Below are 7788 nucleotides of genomic sequence, written 5' to 3' on the forward strand. Positions count from 1 at the left end.
TTACAAGGAAATAAAACCCAGAAATTGTGTAAACAACAGAAGAGAGGGATGTACTGCAGGGTATCTATCCACTTTTTGACAGAGGCTCCTGGTCTCAGAAATGAAGACCTCTGCAGAAAAGAATAGGAAGCCTCTAAATGAACTCAGCTTCAGTCTTTCTTAGTAAGAGGCTGGAGAGGCATCCTGGCCTCACATAGTCCAGTGAAAACCAACTGGACTGCTGTCCATCTGTGTATCAGTTCTAAGGTTTTCTCATTACCTCTGAATCTCTGAGTAGCATTCATGCTCTCTTGCATTACTGATGCCTTAGGACTGTATTGTGCCAAGAATTAGGTCCCATGAGAGGACTGAATGAGCTCTTCAATTAGTAGAATTATCCATGGACAATGTGCAGTCTGTGTACCTTGAGCCATCAACAAATAGTGATCAGAAGTTTGTCGACCTGGGGTTCTGAGGTCCTCATTGCAATAGACATTGCAGTCACCTGCACAGGATGCCAGTGACTTTCCAGTTTTCCCAAACACAGTGTTGCACAGTCTCTGCATCCTGATTTTAAATATCCCCGTGTATTCCAATGCCAGGTACATTTTTATTTTCAGTGCCTGCAGTCACTACACCCCTCTGTCATGCCTCTACTAAATTATATGTCCTCCCAGCCCAGGGTCTCGTGTCTTATTGGCAAAAGAAGTGGAACATTCCTTTTCTTCTCAGTATTGCTTTATTTCTGAGACTCTCTAGGTACATTCTTGATATCTCTGACTCTACTATTCTTCTATAGTAGAGTCAGAGATACTTGTTGTAAATAACTGTCTCACATATATACACAATCAGATAAGTCAAAAATCTGCAGAGTAGACTGGGAAGGATGGATGTTTCCACTCTAATAAAAGGCAGTCTGGAGACAAAACTGCCACTTTTTGTGAAGAACCTCTATTTGCATGAGCCTACCACCCTATAGAGAGTAATCTGCTTTACTCAAAGACTACTGTTTGAACTGTCAATTTCATTTAAAAAACAAAAACAAACAAAAATCTTTCAAAGCAACATTTAGAGCATTTGATCCAATATTGGCACATCTCATGGCCCAGCCAGGATGACAAATAAAATAAAAATAGTCAATATAGATTCACTCATTATCAAGTTGAAAATTTAGGGTCAACACTCCAGCACATAGGCACAGGCAACTACTTTTTCAATAGGACCCCCAAAGCTCGGGATATATGGCAAATGTTAGTAAATGGGATGGCATCAAATTAAAAGTTTCTGAGCCTCAAAAAAAAAAAAAAAAAAATCAGGAATATGTGAAAAAAGAACCCACTGAAAGAAAACATTGCTTTCTACTCTTCTGAGAGAGCATGAATACCTAGAATACATAAAGAACTCTCAGAAGGTGGCCCTCCCTGCTGGGCGCACTGTGATGGCAATCCTGTTTTAGAGACACCCTGGAGAAGTGGGCTTACTCCTCCAGCCCTGAGCAGTGGCCTAGTCTCTGAGGCCTTGAGCTGCACCCTCATGTCTGAGATTTGTTCCATGTCAGGTGTGTCCAGTGAAACAGAGGAGACAACCTCATTCCCACAGGCCTATGATCTCTGGGCCCACCATGAGAAAAGCAGCTCTGCTGATCTCTGAAGTCAATACATGTTTGGAACTGAACAGCTCTCTCCTATCATCCTGTGAAGCCCTGACTTCCAATACTCCATTTTTGTTCTATTTCTGTCCTCTTCAATCCCAGCTGGCAGTGTTTCTGCTAGCATACCACCCTATCTTCTCCTGGCTTTAGGTAAGATGACGGATTAGTTCTGTGGTTCACATCCATAGTATCTTATCAAATTATTTTCCAGCCACATACATCCTTGGTGTTCTCATTAAAATATGCTTTTTCATTTTTTGAAATACAGATTGGCTGAGAATTTTTCCAAATCTTTAAGTTCTGTTTTTATTTTTTTCTTAACAATCCTTCAATTTATCTCTCTCCACTTATATTTTACTGTAAGTAGTAAGGAGAAATCTGGCTGCACTCTCAAAGCCATGCTTCAAAATTTCTTCAGCTAACTATCCAAGTTTATGACTTGCAGTAGCTACTTTCCAAAAAACACTAGAACACAATTAGAAAGCTTTTATCACTTTATAACAAAGATTATCTTCCAGTTTCCAACATCATGTTCCTCCTTTATGTCTGAGTCTCACCAGAATCAGCTGTAACATCAATATCCCTGCCAACAAAATTGTGAAGGAAATCTAAGCTTTTGCTAGCATGCACCTTAAAAATTTCCCAGCCTCCATCAATCATCCAGTGCCATTGCTACTTCCACATATTTAGGTATTTGTTACAGCAGAATCTTAAATCTATCTTAGTCTTCTAGGGATACTATAACAAAATATCATGAATTATATGATTTTTTAATAAAAAGAATTTATTTTCTTACTGTCCTGGGGGCTGGTAGTTCAAGATCAAGGTGTCAACAGGTTTGTCCTGAGGCCTCTCCTTGTAGTTTACAGATGTCCTCTTTTTCCCTGGGTCCTCGCATGTCCTCCTCTGTGTGCACCCATCCTGGGTGTTTTTCCATCTTCTTAAAAGTTCACCAGTTATATTGGATTAGTGCCCCATCCCCATGGCTGCATGTAAGCTTAATTACATCTTTAAACACTGTTTATACCAAATGCAATCATATTTGGAATTAGGGCCATGACATTTGAATTTGAAAAGACACAATGTATTCTATAAAAGCTACCATACTTCACAACACTTTCATGTAATTGTTAATGTACTAATGGAGGTATACTTTGGGGGGGGGGGGCGCTAGGGATTAAACCCTGGAGGTATACATTTTAAAAACGGCACATCTCACATAAAGATCACAATTAGAAATTTTGAACAAAATGGCTGAGCATGGTGGCACATGCCTGAAAATCCCAGCAGCTCAGGAGGCTGAGACAGGAGGATCATGAGTTCAAAGTCAGTCTCAGCAATTTAGTGAGCTCCTAAGCAGCTTAGTGAGGCCCCATCTCTAAAGAAGGGATGGGAATATGGCTCGGTGATTGAGCTCCTCCACGTTAAATCCCTAGTACCAAAAAATAAAAATAAATAAAACCAGAAAGAAAGAAACTTTGGAAAAATGTAAAAAAACGAGTAAACCTAAAGGAACTATAAAGCAACATCAACAATAAAAATTACTGAATCAATATTTGGAAGAAGGGAACAAACATCAATTGGGGGCAAACATCAGTATCAACTGACATTGGGTGGGATATTTAAAACTCAGCAACATATACTTACTCATTCAAAGAACATAAAGAATGATTTGGTACTACCAGACAAGTTGGAAAGTGATGGGAGAATCAGAGAGAATTAAGTCCCAAATTGTATATATAAACTCTGACCAAATTTCTGAAGTGCATAATTTGAGACAGATGTCAAGCAGTCCAGAATAGCCTACCAGAACTGAACAGAAATTTCAGCTGGTGCATGCTGCAATAGAGAATTTAGAATTGAGTGAAACCCAGTTAACTTCCTGAAAAAATATTCTTCAGAGTATCCCAGATCATTAGATCTCATTCATATTTCCCAAGATACACTGTAAAATCATTGAAAATACAAAGAAACAAGACAGCATGACCCATACACAAGAGAAAAGGTAGTTAATGGAGACCAACACCAAAATCAACTAGATGTTGGACTTAATAGACAAGGACTCACTATAACTAATATAGCCAGGATAAAAGATGAATAAACATTATAAAATTACAATGATGAATAAATAAGAAATGTTAGAAAAAATTACTATTATTTAACTGAAATAGTGAAACTTAAAAAAAAAAAAAAAGAACCAGGATCAAACTAAGAAAATTTTGAAGTCATAAAGAAATACTATCAGAACTTAAAGTTTGATCATTAAAAGCTGTGTAATCTGATAATAATGAACAGAGTCTCCAGTGACATACAGACAATTACCAAGAGGGACTAGAGTTATGGCTCAAGGGTAGAGTGCTTGCCTGGCATGTCTGAGGCCCTGGGTTTGATCCTCAGCACCATATAAATATATTTATATTAAAAAAAGAAGAAGAAAATAAAAAATAACTTACGGAAAGTCATAAAACACAGCAGAAATAAACCATAAACTAGCTGAGTTGAATGAGGAAAAAGGGGGACTCATATCCCTCATGAGCATTTTTGCAGCAAAATCTTCAATAAAATACTAGCAAACCAAATTCAGCAGCCCATTAAATGGATCATACACCAGGATCAACTGGAAATGATTCTTAAGGATGGTTCAACATATATAAACCAATAAATGTGATAAACCAGATTTACAATACAAAGAAGAAAAGAACAGGGTCATCTCAATAGACTCAGAAAAAGCATTTTACAAGTTCAATGTCCGTTCAGGATTAAAAACTCAACAAGTTAGGTAAACAAAGAACTTCTCTCAACATAGGAAAGACCTATAACTAACATCAAAACCAATGGGGAAAACCTGAAAGCTTTACCTAAAAGTGGAAAGGTTATCCACTCTTACCACTTCTATTTAGCATAGTAGAATTCCTTGCCACAGGAATTAAATAAGAAAAAGAAACAAAGGTCTCTAAATTGGTAAAGAAGGACTAAAAAAAAAGTATATCTGTTTGCAGGAAATGTGATTATATATTTATGAACATTAAATTTCAAAAAAGTTAGAATAAACCAATTCAATAAAATTGAAAGACACAAAATCAACATGTAAAAAATGGGGCACATTTATCCAGGCATGGTGGCATGTGCCTATAATCCTAGATACTGAGGAGGCTGAGATAGGAGAAATTGCAAATTCATTGCCAGTCTGGCTAATGTAGTAACTTAAATTTAAGACTAAGAACTGATAATGTAGCTCAATGATTAAGCACCCCAATAATGAGACACTCTATGGACCTTGAAGAAGTGGGGCCTAGTGGAAGCCCTTAGGTCATTGAGCAGGGTATTAAGCAGTTTTTGTAGTATTGTAGCTGGGTGTGGTGGTTCACACCCATAATCCTAGTGTCTCAAGAGTTGAGGCAGAACTATCACAAGATCAAGGCCATCCTCAGCAACTTAGTAAGGTCCTGTGCAATTTAGCAAAACTTTGTCTTAAAATAAATTATAAAAGCCGGGTGTGGTTGCACATACCTGTAATCCCAGTGGCTCCAGAGGCTGAGACGGGAGGATCATGAGTTCAAAGCCAGCCTCAGCAAAAAGTGAGGCCCTAAGCAACTCAGTGAGACCCTGTCTCTAAATAAAATACAAAATACGGCTGGGGATGTGGCTCAGTGGTGGAGTGTCACATCTCACGACTAAACATCAAGGTCACTCCAGGTGAACTGGGCTACACGAAATAACCACACAGAGACATGGAAATACCTTTTTCTTTGGTTCCTGTGGTGGCTCCTCTGACCTTAGGGGTCCGTGTAAAGAGACAGAGCGAGGAGCATGTGCTGTACCCTTTTATGGGGAAGAAGCCACTCAAATGAGGCAAGGATTAAGATTACAAGGGAACAGATAAATTTAACTCAACCCCTCTGGGTGTGGCCTACTCATCTTATTTATCTGAGTCTTTCAGATCCCTGTGGTGCATCAGGACTTAAAGGTGCATGCATTTGGAGTGGCTCCCCACAGTTGAGTGCCCCTGAGTTCAATCCCCAGTATCAATCAATAAATAAATAATAAAAAGGGTTTTGATGTGGCTCAGTGGTTAAGAATCCCTGGGTTCAATATCCAGTACAAAAACAAACAACAACAACAACAAAAAACAGTTATTGTGGTATCCCTTCATTAGTTCTTATGAGTGCAAGTTGTTACAAAAGCAAACCTGAACTCTGAATTGCTCTTTGCCTTCTCATCTGACAATGTGATCTCTTGTTCCTGAACATGCCCCTGCCATTGTGATGTCCACTGCCATGATGGGATGTACCAACAGGCCCTTCTCAGAGCTGTCACAATGCTGTTGGAACTTTCAGAATCCAAAACTGCAAACTAAATAAATCTATTTCTTTTAAACATTCATTCTCATGTATTTTATTATGGTAACAACAAACTCACTAATACACATGCACACACCATAGACAAAATTCAACTCAAAGGAGATCAAACAATTAAGCATGCGACTTGAAACTCTGAAAATGCTAAAAGAAAACCTAGGGGGAAAGCTTCATGCTGTGTTTAGGCAGTAATTTTTTTGGATATCTCCCAAACATGAGCTCTTTGTCTAACCCAAAGAAAATAGACAAATGAGATTATATGAAATAAAAAGCTTTAGCACAGCAAAGGAAACAATCAACAAGGGGTAGATATCACCTATGGAATGAGGGAAAATAGCTGCAAACCATACATGTAACTCGATAGGAAGAAAATAAGTTGATATAAAAATGGACTGAAAACTTGAATAGACATTCCTCAAAAGAAGACATAAAAATAGTTCAATATTACTAATCATTAGGGAAACACAAATCAAAATCATAATGAGAAGTCACCCACACCTATTAGACTGGCAATTACCAAAAAAATGAAAGGTGAAAAGAATTGGTGGGGATGTGAAGGAAACAGAAAGGTGTCACCAAGTTGTTTACTAGGGCCTAGCTAGGGCTGGCCTTTAACTTATCATCCTGCTGTCTCAGCCTTCTGAGTCGCTGGTATTACAAGATGTACCACCACACCCAGCTCATGTAATTTACTGAATATTATACTGAAAGTTAAAAAAAAAACAAAAAACAGAATTGTTGTATGGCTATACTTCTGCAGAATTATGAAATCAAAAATTATTAAGTTGAACCATCATAATTGGTGGACCATCTGGACTTTGGACTTCTCCTCTATCACTATAAGCTGTAAGGTGAACTGGCAACTTAAAAAAACAGGAATGAGGGGCTGGGATTGTGGCTCAGTGGTAGAGCACTGGCCAAGCACGGGCAGGACCTGGGTTGGATCCTCAGCACCACATAAAAATATAGGCATTGTGTTGTGTCCATCTACATCAAAAAATAAATGTTAAAAAAAAAAGGGATGAGGCAGAGTATATAGAGATTTCCAATGAAAGAGAATCACTGTGGAAATAGAAAAGGATGTCAAATCAGATTTTTATACTATGTTCACTTACAGAGATTGTTACTATTACTTTTAAAATCTACATATGATACCGAAGCTGGTCCAAAATAAAGTGGGGAAAAAGAAGAGAAATAGGGAAGAAGGGTGAATTCTATCAAAATAGAAAATTATTGGAGTAGTGGAAAGGGATTGATGGGGAGAGAGGAGGAACAGGATAAGGGAAAATGGTGGAATGAACCTGACCTAAGTTTCCTATGTACATATATAAATATACCACAGTGAATCTCACCATCATGTACATCCACAAGACACTAATTTTAAAAAAAATACTGCAAGTAAATAGCAGAAAGCTCAAAGTAGAGAAAAGGGAACAGGGGAGGGAAGAGGAAGCATAATGCAAAGTACTGGGGACTGAATTAAATTACATTCCATACTTTTATAATTGTGTCAAAATGAATTCTAATGTTATGTATAACTAATATGAGCCAATAAGAATGAAATAATCCCCATATGAAGACAAGAGCAGTTTGTATAATGAAAACATTTATGATGCAATGAAGAAATTTAAAATATTGGTGATTCTTAAGTTTTTCTGTTTCTTGAAACAAATCAACAACAGTAATACTTAAAGTATATTAATATTTATTTTCAACATTATTTCATCTCACATAGGAAATGGACATCTAGATCGAGGCATGTGTTAGGAAACGTAGAAGTTATTGCAAACATATCATTTA

This window comes from Marmota monax, unplaced genomic scaffold (assembly GCF_021218885.2).
Source record: "Marmota monax isolate L192 unplaced genomic scaffold, Marmota_monax_Labrador192_F-V1.1 WCK01_AAM20220418_F8-fsc00068, whole genome shotgun sequence".
NCBI lineage: Eukaryota > Metazoa > Chordata > Mammalia > Rodentia > Sciuridae > Marmota > Marmota monax.